This window comes from Myxine glutinosa, chromosome 5 (genome assembly GCF_964187855.1).
Source record: "Myxine glutinosa chromosome 5, kmMyxGlut1.1, whole genome shotgun sequence".
Taxonomy (NCBI): domain Eukaryota; kingdom Metazoa; phylum Chordata; class Myxini; order Myxiniformes; family Myxinidae; genus Myxine; species Myxine glutinosa.
This window is the reverse complement of record NC_136265.1, coordinates 48,325,602-48,341,232: the sequence shown is the minus strand read 5'-3', so window position 1 is coordinate 48,341,232 and position 15,631 is coordinate 48,325,602.

Sequence of the window (15,631 nt, the reverse complement as noted above, 5' to 3'; positions counted from 1 at the left end):
GTGGCTATATAACCCATTACGGGAAGCCCTCACCGAGAGATGATTGAGGGAGAGATGAGTGAGAGAGATGATTGAGGGAGCCAGATGAGCGAGGGAGCACAAAGGCAGTTTCTTAAAGGAAGGCGCTTGAGTCTGTGAAGAGAGACGCGCAACCTGCGGGAGTACGAGTAAGGGAGACGCTGTTTTCAACCAGCCTTGCCACGTCAAGCTCCGACACGCTGCTGTGAGCATCCCGGGGGTGTGGACCCGAGGGTGGAGAGTCGGCGGCTGCTCGCTCCCGGCCCGGCCGTTCTGCTGTCCCACCTGACCCTTCTCATCCTTCCAGCCATTCCTGCCTGCCATTCCCTATTCGTGTGTCTGTTTGTTCTGTCCTGTGGGTATAAGTTAAGCTTGTTTTTAAGAATTGCACTGTATCTTCTTTCCCTGTAAATTACATTTCTTTTCTTCTCTTTGATTTTGGTTTGTGTAAATAATTAATAAATACCTGTTCTCCCTTTACTTTGGTTTCTTTCTCATCCGGTCGCTTTAGAGATTTCCCCCATTGAGTTCCTGTGGTGCGATTTCGGCCAACGCTTTATGAATCGCGTTAGTAATTGCTAACGGCTCGAACTTCGGACTGCTAACCCGCTCGGCAAATACCATCTTGTCCGTGGTTTCGAGCGGTACTTGTCTCCCTGTTTTGCGGAGGGATTGGTGAAGGTATTCGGGAGAACACCTTGACCAATAACCCTGATCAATCCCACCTCGCAAAGGAGCGTTACAAGTACCAGGACCGGCGGAGACGGCCAGCTTAACAGGACAAGGGGATTAACTCCCCCCCCCCCCCTTGCTAACGGGAGTGCCATCCCCCGGATTCCGTAACAATATATTTATACCAAGTTTGGTCAAAATCCCATCACTGGTTCACAAGTTAGCGCAGTAGCAGAATTTAAACATAACGGGACCTCTGACCTTTGATCTGTTGACCCCAAAATCTAATCAGTTCATCATTGCATCATTACACATACTTGTACCAAGTTTGTCTTAGCCATTCAGCCATTCTCAAATTATGGCAGTGATTAAAACCTCTCACGGACACGCGGATGGATAGCTGGACGGACAACTCGAAAACATAATGCTCTGGCAACATTGTCTGCAGAGGCACAAACATATGGTCCTACGAAATGATTGTGTGAATAAAAACATGTCTCCAGAAACATTTTCAATAATATTGAGAAAGATAAATAATATAACAAGAAGACGTCATGCGTAGCACGATACTTGCAAAATCCGCCCCCCCCCCCCCCCCAAAAGTTTTCCATTGATACAGCAAATTGTCCATTTCATGAAGATTAAAATTTACAATCTTGATCAAAGCTCGTAAATTTTAATCTTCATGAAATGGACAATTTGCTGTATCAATGGAAAACCTTTGGGGGGGAGGGGGGGGGGCGGATTTTGCAGGTATCGTGCTACGCATGACGTCTTCTTGTTATATTTATTTATCTTTCTCAATATTATTGAAAATGTTTCTGGAGACATGTTTTGATTCACACAATCATTTCGTAGGACCATATGTTTATGCCTCTGCAGACAATGTTGCCAGAGCATTATGTTTTCGAGTTGTCCGTCCAGCTGTCCATCCGCGTGTCCGTGAGAGGTTTTCATCACTGCCATAATTTGAGAATGGCTGAATGGCTAAGACAAACTTGGTACAAGTATGTGTAATGATGCAATGATGAACTAATTAGATTTTGGGGTCAACAGATCAAAGGTCAGAGGTCCCGTTATGTTTAAATTCTGCTACTGCGCTAACTTGTGAACCAGTGATGGGATTTTGACCAAACTTGGTATAAATATATTGTTACGGAATCCGGGGGATGGCACTCCCGTTAGCAAGGGGGGGGGGGGTTAATCCCCTTGTCCTGTTAAGCTGGCCGTCTCCGCCGGTCCTGGTACTTGTAACGCTCCTTTGCGAGGTGGGATTGATCAGGGTTATTGGTCAAGGTGTTCTCCCGAATACCTTCACCAATCCCTCCGCAAAACGGAGACAAGTACCGCTCGAAACCACGGACAAGATGGTATTTGCCGAGCGGGTTAGCAGTCCGAAGTTCGAGCCGTTAGCAATTACTAACGCGATTCATAAAGCGTTGGCCGAAATCGCACCACAGGAACTCAATGGGGGAAATCTCTAAAGCGATCGGATGAGAAAGAAACCAAAGCAAAGGGAGAACAGGTATTTATTAATTATTTACACAAACCAAAATCAAAGAGAAGAAAAGAAATGTAATTTACAGGGAAAGAAGATACAGTGCAATTCTTAAAAACAAGCTTAACTTATACCCACAGGACAGAACAAACAGACTCACACGAATAGGGAATGGCAGGCAGGAATGGCTGGAAGGATGAGAAGGGTCAGGTGGGACAGCAGAACGGCCGGGCCGGGAGCGAGCAGCCGCCGACTCTCCACCCTCGGGTCCACACCGCCGGGATGCTCGCAGCAGCGTGTCGGAGCTTGACGTGGCAAGGCTGGTTGAAAACAGCGTCTCCCTTACTCGTACTCCCGCAGGTTGTACGTCTCTCTTCACAGACTCAAGCGCCTTCCTTTAAGAAACTGCCTTCGTGCTCCCTCGTTCATCTGGCTCCCTCAATCATCTCTCTCACTCATCTCTCCCTCAATCATCTCTCGGTGAGGGCTTCTCGTAACGGGTTATATAGCCACGCCCTGGAATCTTCACGAACCTGCTCGATCTTACTGGTCACGCCCTACCAAGCCATGCCCACTGATTCTTGGTTGGTCGGCAAGGGCTTTCTGGCTCCACCTTCTGATGACGATGGGTGGGCAACGCCCTTCTTCTTCGAGCTGACCACGTGCGCAATGGAGGCGAATGCTGTTGGAAATGTAGGCGCATGCTGCTGGCAATGTAGGCTTTGGGGCAATTGAAAGGGGGATCTATCTTATTTGATTTGGTGCAACGTAAGATCGACTATTGGACACACAGCCTTATCTGAAACACAGCATAACGATATAACTATGGAGAGGTCCTATGATTGGCTACGTGCTTGCACATGGACTAGCTAAGGTGCGATCATTTCAATTAACAGCCAGGGTTATTTATAAGGGATTTTAATACTAAATTTGATAAAGTGAAGGTTCTAAAAACTGCAACAATATATTATGATGAAACGATGAACTGATTAGATTTCGGTATTAAGAGGTCAAAGGTCAGAGGTCATGTCAGGTAAAAATGTGATACTTGAGAAGAGCTGAAGGGATTTAAATCAAACTTGGTGCATGTATGTATAATGATGCAAAGATGAACTGATTAGATTTTCGGGTCAAGAGGTCAAAGGTCAGATGTCATGTAAGGTAAAAATGTGATGCTTGAGAAGAGCTGAAGGGATTTAAATCAAACTTGGTGTATGTATGTATAATGATGCAAAGATGAACTGATTAGATTTTCAGGTCAAGAGGTCAAAGGCCAGAGGTCATGTCAGGTAAAAATATGATACTGAAGGGATTTAAATCAAACTTGGTGCAAGTATGCATGATGATGTAATCATGTATTGTTTGCGGAGCTGCGTAGGCATATCAGTCGAGAGTGTTTGATCCACCGACCTCCCAGACTCACAGCGGGCACTCGAAGCATTTTGTCACCGAGGCTGGTGTAAGACTGTGTACAATGCTCTTATTCTATCGTATAATTACTATTCAAGGCCCTAGGATACCAATTTTTTTTTTTTTGCACTAATCCATGTGAAGATGTGCATTGACCACAACGATAAAATGCTTGTGCGCAGCTGTTCTTCCTTTGTATTCCATATGATGCATACTGTACTTGTTTGCCTGACATCCTAATGCCTCCCTAAACTCTTTCATCACATCATTAAAGTTTGCCATGAAGAATGAGCAATGTCTGTTACGTTGATCATCAGTCACAAAGTTACTTCCCTGTTGAAGTCATTTTATATAAGCTAGTCTGCCAGATTGATGGTCAGTTTTATGTGTAGCCTGCAGTAGTCTTCTACTTTATGATGTCGTTCCACATGGTTGATTTGAGGATGACTATGACAGCTGAAATTTTATTGATGGATGCTCCCACTCTCTGACAGCTGATTAGCATTCCTCAATGGAGCTCTATTATCTCTTTTCTCTGGGACTCAATGCTTTCAACTTAAGAAATTAAACTGTTCCCTGACTATAGGTATGTATTAAAAAAAACTTTTTAAATGGCATTGACAAGTTTTCAAAATCACAATTGGAAAGACCTGTCTGTTGTCGCCGGAAAGAAAGGAAGTTGAGTATGGATGAATCATTATTCAACATCATTTCCTGGAGTGCCAGGTGGGATGTGGGAACCTTTTCCCAAAGTGGAGAGCAACAGTCCCTCCCACTGCAGACAATGTTTTGTATGTTCTTGGAGTTTAATGTGTGCCAAAGGAAGAGCATGGCATGGTGGAGTGTGTTTCCTTCGAGCTTGGAAATCTATGTCTGCCTTATGACGAGCCATGTCTGGCTGCATTTGTAATATAGTGTTGGTGTACAAGTCGACCAAGCCAGGATGGTCAACAAGACCCTAAGAGATAGCAGCTGAGCATAATTTGTAGATGAAGTATCCAAAACAAGCTTGTTTCTTGGCCAAACATTGCATTTAATTAGTTGCTCTACTATTGACTTTTATTGGCTATTTGCTATAAAAAAAAATTTTTTTTTTTTTTTTTTGTATACTGAATCGAGGCTCGTGAAAGAGCTAACATTTACTTCACAAACCAATCAACCAGACAAACAAAATACCCAAAAAGAGGGAGCGGAAGACAAGATGGGGAGAAGGGGAAGCACACAAACACAACATCCGAGAGCAGGGAGACGAGAGCAGGGATCATGGTGCTCTCTAGTTCTGAGAGCTAAGTAATCGATGTATTTAGGTGCTGGTCGCAGATCCTTTTACCTGCCACTGCCAGGTTTTCACATTAGACCGTCAACTTTGAACAAAAAAAAAAAGTATAGCCGAAAAAAACCCAGGTTCCTGTGCAGAAGTTCACCGGTCTTTAAGGGTCTTTTGCATCTTCAGAATATTTTGGGTCTTTGGGGTTTTTGGGGTTTTTGAGTCTTTTGGGACTTTTATGTCTTCAGGGTCTTTTGGGTCTTCAGGATTTTTTCAGTATTTTTGGTCTTCGGGGTATTTAAAGGTCTTCTGGGTCTTTTAGGTATTTTGCGTCTTCTGGGTATTTGGGGTCTTTAAGGGTCTTTGGGGTATTTTGGCTCTTCGGGGTATTTGGAGTCTTCGAGGTGTTTTGGGTCCTCTGGGTCCTTAAGGGTCTTTAGGGTCTTTTTGGTGTTTTGAGTCTTCAGGGTCTTTGGGTCTTTTGTGTCCTCTGAGTCTTTAAGGTGTTTTGGGTTTTTTGGGGGTCTTCAGGGTCTTTTGGAACTTTCGGGGTTTTGGTAGTCTTAAGGGTCTTTGGAGACTTAAAGGGCCTTCAAAGGTATATTCCATCAGTCCGTAATTAATATACGTAAATATAATTAATAGCGAGTATGCAATCAGCGTTCAAACAGTACGTAATTAATAGACATATAATTACATGGCTTCACAGCTTCCCGGACGGACGGACGGACGTGTGGCCTGTCGAGCTGTTTTTAAAGACTACTTCTTTGTTTATCTCCTGTTTTTTTTTTTGCAATGACAGCTGTGCAATGACATACCCAAATGCGGGCTCACAGATTTGGTTGGCGCCAGGCCCACAAAATGTTAATCCAGCTCGGTGTGGAAGTGACCCTCTAGGAACCTCTGGCATCTGGAGTCCTGGACCCCTCTTTCCCTCCCAAGGACCCCAGACCCCTGGCATGTAGAATCCTAGACCGGCGATATTTAATTTAGACCTGCAACTGAAAGTACTAAATCCATCACTGTTAAGGGGAGTATTTTCCATTCGGGAGACACATTAAGGAGATTGAGTTTTTTTGTTTGTTTGCTTAACGATTTATTTGTATAGTCAACACATCTTGCATTTTTAGGAACTCACCATTTTTCCAGCCCTCACTCCTCAGTCTACCATTTCAAGCTTTCGCAACACAAAAATACATGCCCCTTGGTGGCAAATGATGAACCTTGGGAACTGATGATAGAATTTCCTTCAGCACCGCCAAGGTCACCTGGTCTCGCGGAGAGCTGTGCAGGAAGCCTAAATGTGCAAATAACTCAGTCCCGGGAGACCTCTTCGGCCTCTTTGAGCACTTCCATGTAATACACGAGCCTTCTGATGCTGAGGCCGAGAAACTCCAGAGACTACTTATTCCAGAAGTTGACCACAAAAAAAGATACGACGATGATTACCAAGGTAGTCTTTCACAGGTGACTTCAAAGGATGATACATTCATGGGTTAAAGGGCATGTTCCCATGCCAGACTTACCTTTTGATATATTTAGGTCAACTGAACGGAGATCCTTACATTCTTACAAAAAGTTTTGAAAATCCGGTGGAAGATGGTGTCCTAATTTGAACACTGGTATGGCATGACATACTTCATGAGTTCAGCCTTTTTTGATGTTCCATACCCTTTTCTTTAGAGAGCGTTGGTGATGCTGAAGCAGTCTTTGGCAAAAGGGTTATACTGGGTGGTTTGCCATTGCCTTCCCAGGGTTGTTTGTCCATGCTCTATCCTTGTAAATGTTGGGCGTCAAGCAAGAAAGCAGCAGGTACCATTTTTAGCTCATCTGGAACACAATTCAGGTGAGGTATTAGCATCGCGCGGAGTCCGTCAGTCAGTGTGTAAACACTTGGATCTTCTTCTCCAAAACTACACACACTATTTCGATGAAACTTGACCACAACCTTCATCACCCAGCCACGACATTGTTTCACATCGATCAGTGAAGCAGTTTCAGAGAAGGAATTTTTTAAAAATCAACATTTTGGCTGGTATACCACTTCACCTATGATGTCATCATTATCATGCTTTCGTTCCGCATTGGGAGTACTTGACAATGTGCCAAGTTTCAAATTTTTCCATTCAGTGGTTTCCGAGAAATAAAATTTTAATTATTTGCTTTTAATCCAAGATGGCTGCCATACCACATGACCGATTACGTCACAATCATTATAAAAACATTCCACATGGGTGTCACTCCTACCCTGAAAGTTTCGTCTCAATCGGACATAGGGTTGCTGAGAAAAACGAGGATCAGCCCGTACAGACGGACGGACAACCCGAAAACATAATGCCTCCGGCGACTTTGTTGACGGAGGCAGAACAATCAGGGAATAACGGAGTTCACGGGGGTCAAAGTTGGTCCAGGTTTGCCCTCCCAAAATAGGTATTTGCTTTCTTCTCAGAAACTACACATGCAATTCTGATGAAACTTGACCACAACCTGAATCAACCACGTTGTACCAAAGTTTGTTCCTGGCATTTAAAAAATGCGGGTCTAAGGTGGTCTATGGGGTATTTTGCCTACAAAAATAGGTATTTTTTTGTTTGTTTGTTACTCCCGCCAGGGAGTAATGCATTCGATCGTGTCCGTGTCTGTGTGTGTGTTCGTGTGTTTGTTGACAAGATATCTGGAAAAGTTCTGAACGGATTTGGATGAAAGTTGGTGGGATGATTGCCCTTGGAATAAGGAAGAATTGATTAGTTTTTGGTGAAGCTCAGGATATTATTCCCGATCCAGGAATTTTTTGAAGGATTGTTTACCATTGGAAGATAGGGCTCATTTTTTTTTTAACATTATCTTCTATATATTCTATATTTAACATTGTGATATGAAAATAGTTTTCATATTTGTTGTAAATGTAGTTTAAACTCGTGGTTATGCGTTAGAGCGGTGTATTTTGTTAGCAGCGTCGTCTTCAAGGTTCTCCTTTTGTTTTCTAATAAAGACATATTCTGTCATTTTAAAACCACCAAAGTGTGTATTCGGTTTCCCCGTTTCATAAAATGTATCGTTTGATACGTATAATGCTTTAAAACTGTTTTTTTTGTTTGTTTGTTTTTTTACCTCAGAAGAGATATCAACATTTACCTCAGCGAACGTCAATCGCGGTGTCAGTATTTGTTGAACTTATAAAGACTTAGGTGAGTTATAAGTGTGACCAGCATGTGCACGGGATTCTTCCCAGAAGAATGAGTGGTCGCATTAGCTTGTACGACTTCAAATGAGCGAGTTTTGTTTTGACGTTTGGGCCAGTTTTACATGTTGTATCCCTAAGGAGTGAAACGAACGTTTTCCTGGCTTACAATTTTATTTAAAGTCACACATGCCTCAAAATACACTCACTTATATAGAATTGAACGCTGAATCCGAAAATGTAAGTGAAATTGCCTTGGTTTTTTTTAACATTATCTTCTATATATATTCTAAATATATATACTGTATGTGCAGTGTCTGTCTTGTCTTGTCTTGTGTTGTCACTGAACTACTCCCTCAAACTTTTGTGAAATCGTACTATTCCAACTTGACCCACGGCGGGAGTATGCGCTCTACTGAGCGGCGTTCTAGTTTAAAGTCTTGTGATTATGTTTGTATGATTCTACATGCTGCCCTGTCTTCTAGCAAGCATTGAAATTTGATTAAAATACCTTTAGTCAGTGCAGTACACTGTTTATTCTACCAGGGGAGCACCAGGGGTATTGCCCCTATGTTTTTTAAAATAGTCTTTGGTTTGACTCGGCCAAGGTTTGAACTACTGACCTCCCAGACCCAGAGCAGATGCTCCAAACATTATCCCACCAAGTCTGGCCCGAGAGGTTAAGTTGTCCGGTAGATGCAGATGGATATTCTGGTTCTGAATATCCCGTGTTAGAAATTATATAACCACCTTTAGAGGCCATGTTCCCCCGCAGAGCAGGGGTTGGCCTTTTTCGGGCACCGTGGTCCCCTTTTTGAAGCAATGTTTTATGTCCGGATGCCCTTCCTGCCGCCAACCCTGTTAGTCGCCTCTGGCGACACACACGGAATTACCAGTGAACTGGTACTCAAGACCGTGTTAGAAATTATATGAACTATATAAAATGCTCTCGGTTTTTGCATTATTTGGACCCGATAAAGATTGCATAGCTAGTTTTTGTATCTTCTGAAGATTAAAATTTGTTCTAAGTGAGACATTATGGTAATGCCATTTTCCAGCTCCCAGCTATATCCTCCCATGGGATATAACGAGAATCCCATACACCATGTGCGCAACAGAGGATTTGTTTTTCATTACCTTTATCATTCCACTTATTTCCTTACTGAATGCATGTTTGTTTATTTTTCCACACCCACATATAACCTTAGGACAGTAATCCCAACGGTGGGATAAGGGGTGCGGAAGAGGGGAAATTAGCAATTTATCCCACTGCCCAAGCTGTTTCATCAATGCATTGCCCTTCATCCTCCATCACATCATTCTTCCATGAGCTGAGGCTTTATAACCCAAAAAATTAAAAGTCAATATATTTACGCTGGATTGCACATAGTGTGTGAGCTCCAGGACCCACTTCTGCAAATTTCCTGCTGGAGGTCTTTTGCAGCTGGTTTATCAGACCCCTCAGCACATAATAAGACTTTCTTATAAACCAGTTGTTCTGTGGCGGGCCTTATTTATTTATTCATTATTTTATTATAAATTATTGTTATTATTATTATTATGTATTATTATAATTATATAATAATATATAATATATTATATAATATAAAAATATAATATATATATGCAGTATATAATAAGAAACAAAAATAATAATAGATAATAATAATATATATATAATAGAATATAATAATATATATTATATAATAATATAAAAGCTATAATAAGAAACAATAATAATATATTCTAGCCGAAACCCGTCGAACATCCACGGAGGGGAGGATGTGGTGTATGGATAGAGTGTACCATTATGGATGGCATAGGGGATTTCCTTGTCCGAGTAAGAGTTAGGAAGAAAGATGAGAATGAAGAGTGCATGTATGAACAACGTATTTATTGCAATCTACTTAAATGACAACGCTACGATATACTTTTGAAAATATCACGTACCGTCTCGAAGTCAATGCCATCCTTTTATCTCTTCGTATACAACTTACTGATTTCTACCTTATTGTGAACAGGGTAAAGCCTACTTTGATAATCATGAACTGTGGCAGATGCAGGAGTTGGTGAAACGAAAGGGGGGGGGGGGGGGGGCGGCTGATCATGACCTACCCGACGCCACATGGCCTACGCCATTTGTTGAGATCATGGCCACAACGGAAACACAACTGGATAGGTACGGCCTAGGCCTACGCCTACGTTTCGTCACTCGGCGAAGTACACTTTGTTTTAAGCTTTCAGAAGCTGAAGCCTTGTTATTTATTGCTTTATATGATACTGATGGGCTGCTGATCGGTTTCACTTCGTTGTTATCACAGTATATGGAAGAAATTATGGTAAACCCACCTGATGAGGTTAGCGTACACCGCGATCGATGACACCGGCACAAATGGCGGAATGCATGCTCTGGATTGTCCACTCAGTGGACGGATTGCTGTCGCCTTTGACTGTCCAATCAGCGGACAGCTTGCGGCGCCTTCACCCAGCAGACAACAATACGATGGCGTCGTAAGATGGCGTCGTATCAGCTGTTAATCGGATGCTTTTGGGCCCCAACGTTGGCTAATTCAGATTTTTCGAGTATGGCTGTATGTGATAAACAAAGAGCGCGGTTCGTAGATCGTAAATCCATTAGTGCCGTGGGCATCGGGTCACTGGGTGCGGCGTAAAAGGGATAACAAAGTCGAGTCCTTACGGTATTATTATATAGACTAGCCGAAACCCGTGGAACATCCACGGAAGGGAGGATGTGGTGTCTGGATAGAGTGTACCATTATGGATGGCATAGGGGATTTGCTTGTCCGAGTAAGAGTTAGGAAGAAAGATGAGAATGAAGAGTGCGTATATGAACAACGATCGCCGACACCGGCACAAATGCATGCTCTGGATTGTCCACTCAGTGGACGGCTTGCTTTCGCCTTCGCCTGTCCAATCAGCAGAGGCTTGCTTCGCCTTCGCCAAGCAGACGCCAATACGATGGCGTCGTAAGATGGCGTCGTATAGGCAGTTAATCGGATGCTTTTGGGCCCCAACGTCGGCTAATTCAGATTTTTCGAGTATGGCTGTACGTGATAAACAAAGAGCGCGGTTCGTAGATCGTAAATCCATTAGTGCCGTGGGCATCGGGTCACTGGGTCGCAGGGTCACTGGGTGCGCCGTAAAAGGGATAACAAAGTTGAGTCCTTACACTATTATTATATAGATTATTATAAAGGCCTCAATACCTATTCAACTTGAATTAAAAAACGCGATATTTCGGCTATTCAAGAACACATTTGTAACCTGTCAATCAAAAAGGAAAATGTTTTGTTGATCGTCTTCTCAACAAAACGTGTCGACAAAACCAAAGGAATATTCAGGATTTTCACAAAATCACGACAACTTGAAAGATACGCCAAAAACCTGAGGTGAATTCCGGTGATGCAGTCATCTTCTTCATCTGCGCCTCATTTTCTTCATGTGAAAATGAATCGATTTAAAATTCCATAGAACTCTGTCGTTTATGTATATTTTAATTTTATTACATTCACGTAGTTTCACATTCTTGACTTCGTGGAGCTTCAATCTTTTGTGGTTTAAAAAAATAAAATAAAGATGGATTCTTCTCCATCACATCGCATCGCATCGCATTCTCTTCCTGTGAAACTGTTTCATAGAACTGTGTCGTTTATGTATATTTTTATTTTATTACATTCACGTAGTTTCACATTCTTGACTTCGTGGAGCTTCAATCTTTTGTGGTTCAAAAAAATAAAATGAATATGGATTCTTCTTCATCGCATCGCGTCGCATTCTTTTCCTGTGAAACTGTTTCATAGAACTGTGTCGTTTATGTACATTTTTATTTTATTACATTCACATAGTTTCACATTCGTGAGTTCGTGGAGCTTCAATCTTTTGTGGTTCAAAAAAATAAAATAAAGATGGATTCTTCTTCATCGCATCGCATTCTCTTCCTGTGAAACTGTTTCTCCATTTAACGTTTCCAAAATCAAAACTTCAAAAACTTCTTCACTTCGATTCGAAAAAACTTCAAACTTCAAAAAACGTTTCCAAAACGTCACTCCATTTAACTTTATTAAAATGACGATAAAGACGTTTCCTTATATATCCTAATTTAAAATGTTCAAGGGAATAAAAAGACCATTTGGTTCACCACCCATGTTCACACCACTCGACTGTCCAATCAGCGGACGGCTCGCATCGCCTTCGCCCAGCAGACGCCAATACGATGGCGTCGTAAGATGGCGTCGTATCGGCAGTTAATCGGATGCTTTTGGGCCCCAAAGTCGACTAATTCAGATTTTTCGAGTGTGGCTGTACGTTATAAACAAAGAGCGCGGTTCGTAGATGGTAAATCCATTAGTGCCGTGGGCATCGGGTCACTGGGTGCGGCGTAAAAGGGATAACAAAGTCGAGTCCTTACGCTATTATTATATAGATACTACGATATATCTCGCAGTGTTAGTGTGAGAAATCTCTGAGGATATCCCGGAGACTCAATAGCTCGGTGGGCTGTTTTTGAATTTTTTCAGAATTTTTTCACACTTAGCCCCTCACAGGAATTTGATTCCTGTTTATAAAAAAATATATATATATATATATATATAATATAATAATTTATAATATAATAATATAATATACAATATAATAATATAGTGAGCGGGTGTACTCGTATATAATTAATATAATATTATTATAATTATTATTTATTATATTATTTCATTCATTTATTTATTCATTTTTTTATGTTTATTTATTCGACAAAAAGTGCCTTCATCCTGGAGGATATCATGGAAAAAGCCAGATGTCCCATCGGTAATCGTATGGAAAAATGATCCTTCAATAGACATTTTGTAATGGTTGGCCTTTCGGGGAATACGTAGTCTCTCTCATTGGTCATTCTGAATTGATGGATACTACAGACTCATTGAAATGAATTGTCTTTGAGATAAATTTTGCTGCAATAATAGCCGAGAAATGAATAATACATTTTCTGCTTTAAAAATAAACAAATCTGTATGCATCTTATAAATATTTATCTTAGATTCCTTGCTGACATTGGTGAAATGTGGTTGTTATGCATCTTTTGGATTATTAATGAAATGAAGAAAGTGTAAATATGAAATTTTAAGTAAAAATGTGAATAAGCACATAAACACCTGACCGATTCCTCATGTCAATAGATGATATTGTTACGAGGACCGGTCTCGCCAATAAAGACTCCGCAGGATACTCAGGTGTGAGAGAAAATTGTACGAGGGTCATGAGAAGAGGAAAATTCTGATTAATAATATATTTTGCACACAAATATTTTGGATTCCTAAACAATAATTAAATTAGAAAACATCTGAAAATGCAAAGGCAGTCCTCGTCCGTTTGTATTCAGACAACTTCTTCTTCTTCTTCTTCTTCTTCTTTCAGAGGCTTAAAATAATGAAAACAGTTAAAAAACAAAAATCCAAAAATGAAAATTGATGATTTTATGCAGCCTTGACCTTTGAGCTTTAGATGTAAAGAAAATCAGCTTCTATTTATTGAATGGTGGACCAATTGTGTGACCCAGTATGCAAATTCTTTAAATTTCAGGTCAATTGGACAAAAATTGACAATTTTGTGCAACCTTGACCTTATAATCTAAAAAACAACAACAATCGACTCCTACCTTTTGATTAGTGAACCCACTCAGTGACCCAATATGCAAATTCTTAAAATTTCAGGTCAATCGGATAAAAATGGACGATTTTATGTGATGCTGACCTTTGACCTTTTGACAAAATTATAAATTTGCCTTCTCTATATTCTCATAATAAAGCTTTGGTGAGACCTTGGTGACAAAACTCAAATGGTAAAAATGTTACAGCCCGGACAGACAGACAGACAGACAGACACACAGAAGTGATTACAATAACCTGCCTCCTGCTGTGCACGGGACAGGCTAACTAGAGAGTTAATCGACCATTTTACACTGCACAGTGTCAAAGTCTATACAGGAGGGCCTTGCCGTTTGTGGGGGTTACATTCTTGAAAGTCCCTGTGAACTGCAAATCTGCAAACTTAGGGGGTAATGGGGAAAATAGGGTTAGGGACTTCAGCTTTAAAATTTGTCCAAACTGTACCTTTAATAAACATGTTTGTGGGTTGATTAACATGTTTGTTTGTGCATTGTTTTTGTGTTATTTATTTTCATGAATAAAATAATTATTAACAACATAAAATAAAGTATTCTTTTCCTGAATTAAGAACACAAAAAAGTTTATTTTCCTGTAGAGAATAAAATTAAATCTTTTTCTTGAATTATTATTACCTCCACCACTGGAGGTGGACGTACTGTAGGTTACGTTTTCACTTCACCCCTGTCTGTCTGTTTGATTTTTGTCTGTTTGTGAACAGTATATCTCAAAACGTCGTGGTATGATTAGACAAAAGTGTCTTATGAATTTAGTGTTTTGGACAAAAAGTGAATTTGGACAAAATTTGGTGGAGAGTGTGGGTATGTGACACGGACGAAATGATTAGACTTTGGTGAAGATCTCGATCCGGATCCGCCTACTATATTTTTAAGTGATTCTTCACCACTGAGAGATAAGTCCAAAAATGATAATTACGATATCTCAAAAAGTGGTGGACGGATTCAAACGAAACGTGGTGGACAGGTTGTGGGTCTGCTGGCAGATGAGCAATGATGCCCCCCTTTAAAAACCTCACCCTGGGGTTTACAGGAAGCTGGTCATATGATTGTCCGAGCCTTAATCCCTATAATGAATTATTCCAATGCACCACCGTCCATATGGTGCACATTCAAACAGACAATAATAAAGAATTATTCTTAAGCTGACGTGTCCCTGCTTTAAGTGCATTGAGATTGGCAAACTACTAATCAACAGACCATACTACTCTATACAGTTCTATCTGTTCTATGGTCATGTCTGCCCGCCCCCTAAAATATAACAATATCAAGATGTTCCATGGGTCTTGGAAGTATTATGAAGTCGATTTGTCTTCAAGTAGATAATTCAATTTAAATAAAGGTTTAAAGAGGTTTAAAGTCAAATAAATAATACATATTCGTGCCTATCCTATAGAACCACCTTTAGAGGCCATTTTTCTCCGCAGAGCAGGGGTTGGCCTTTTTCGTGCACCGTGGTCCCCTTTTTGAAGCGATGTTTTATGGCCGGATGCCCTTCCTTCCACCAACCCTGTTAGTCACCTCTTGCGACACACAGGGAATTACCAATGAGCTGGTACTCAATTTGCCGACCTCGGAGGGATGACAGGCTGAGTCAACCCCCCCGGCGTTAATTCAGCGATCGACCGGAATTCTAACCCAGGATCCTAAGATCCCAGGGGAGCACCCGAACCGCTAAGCCAACACCAGGCTCTGTTTGTGCCTATCGTATGACGTCTTTGAACCATCATGATGTCCTTGTGCAGTAAGTTTCCTGTTTGGAATTTCGTTTGACCGCCAGACAGGCAGACAGATTAAAAATATTACCTCACTCCTCTCTGCACACGTTCGATCGGGACAAATCCTGAGCCAAGGTGTGGTAAAACGAAAGACTTGTCGAAAAACGAAAGACTC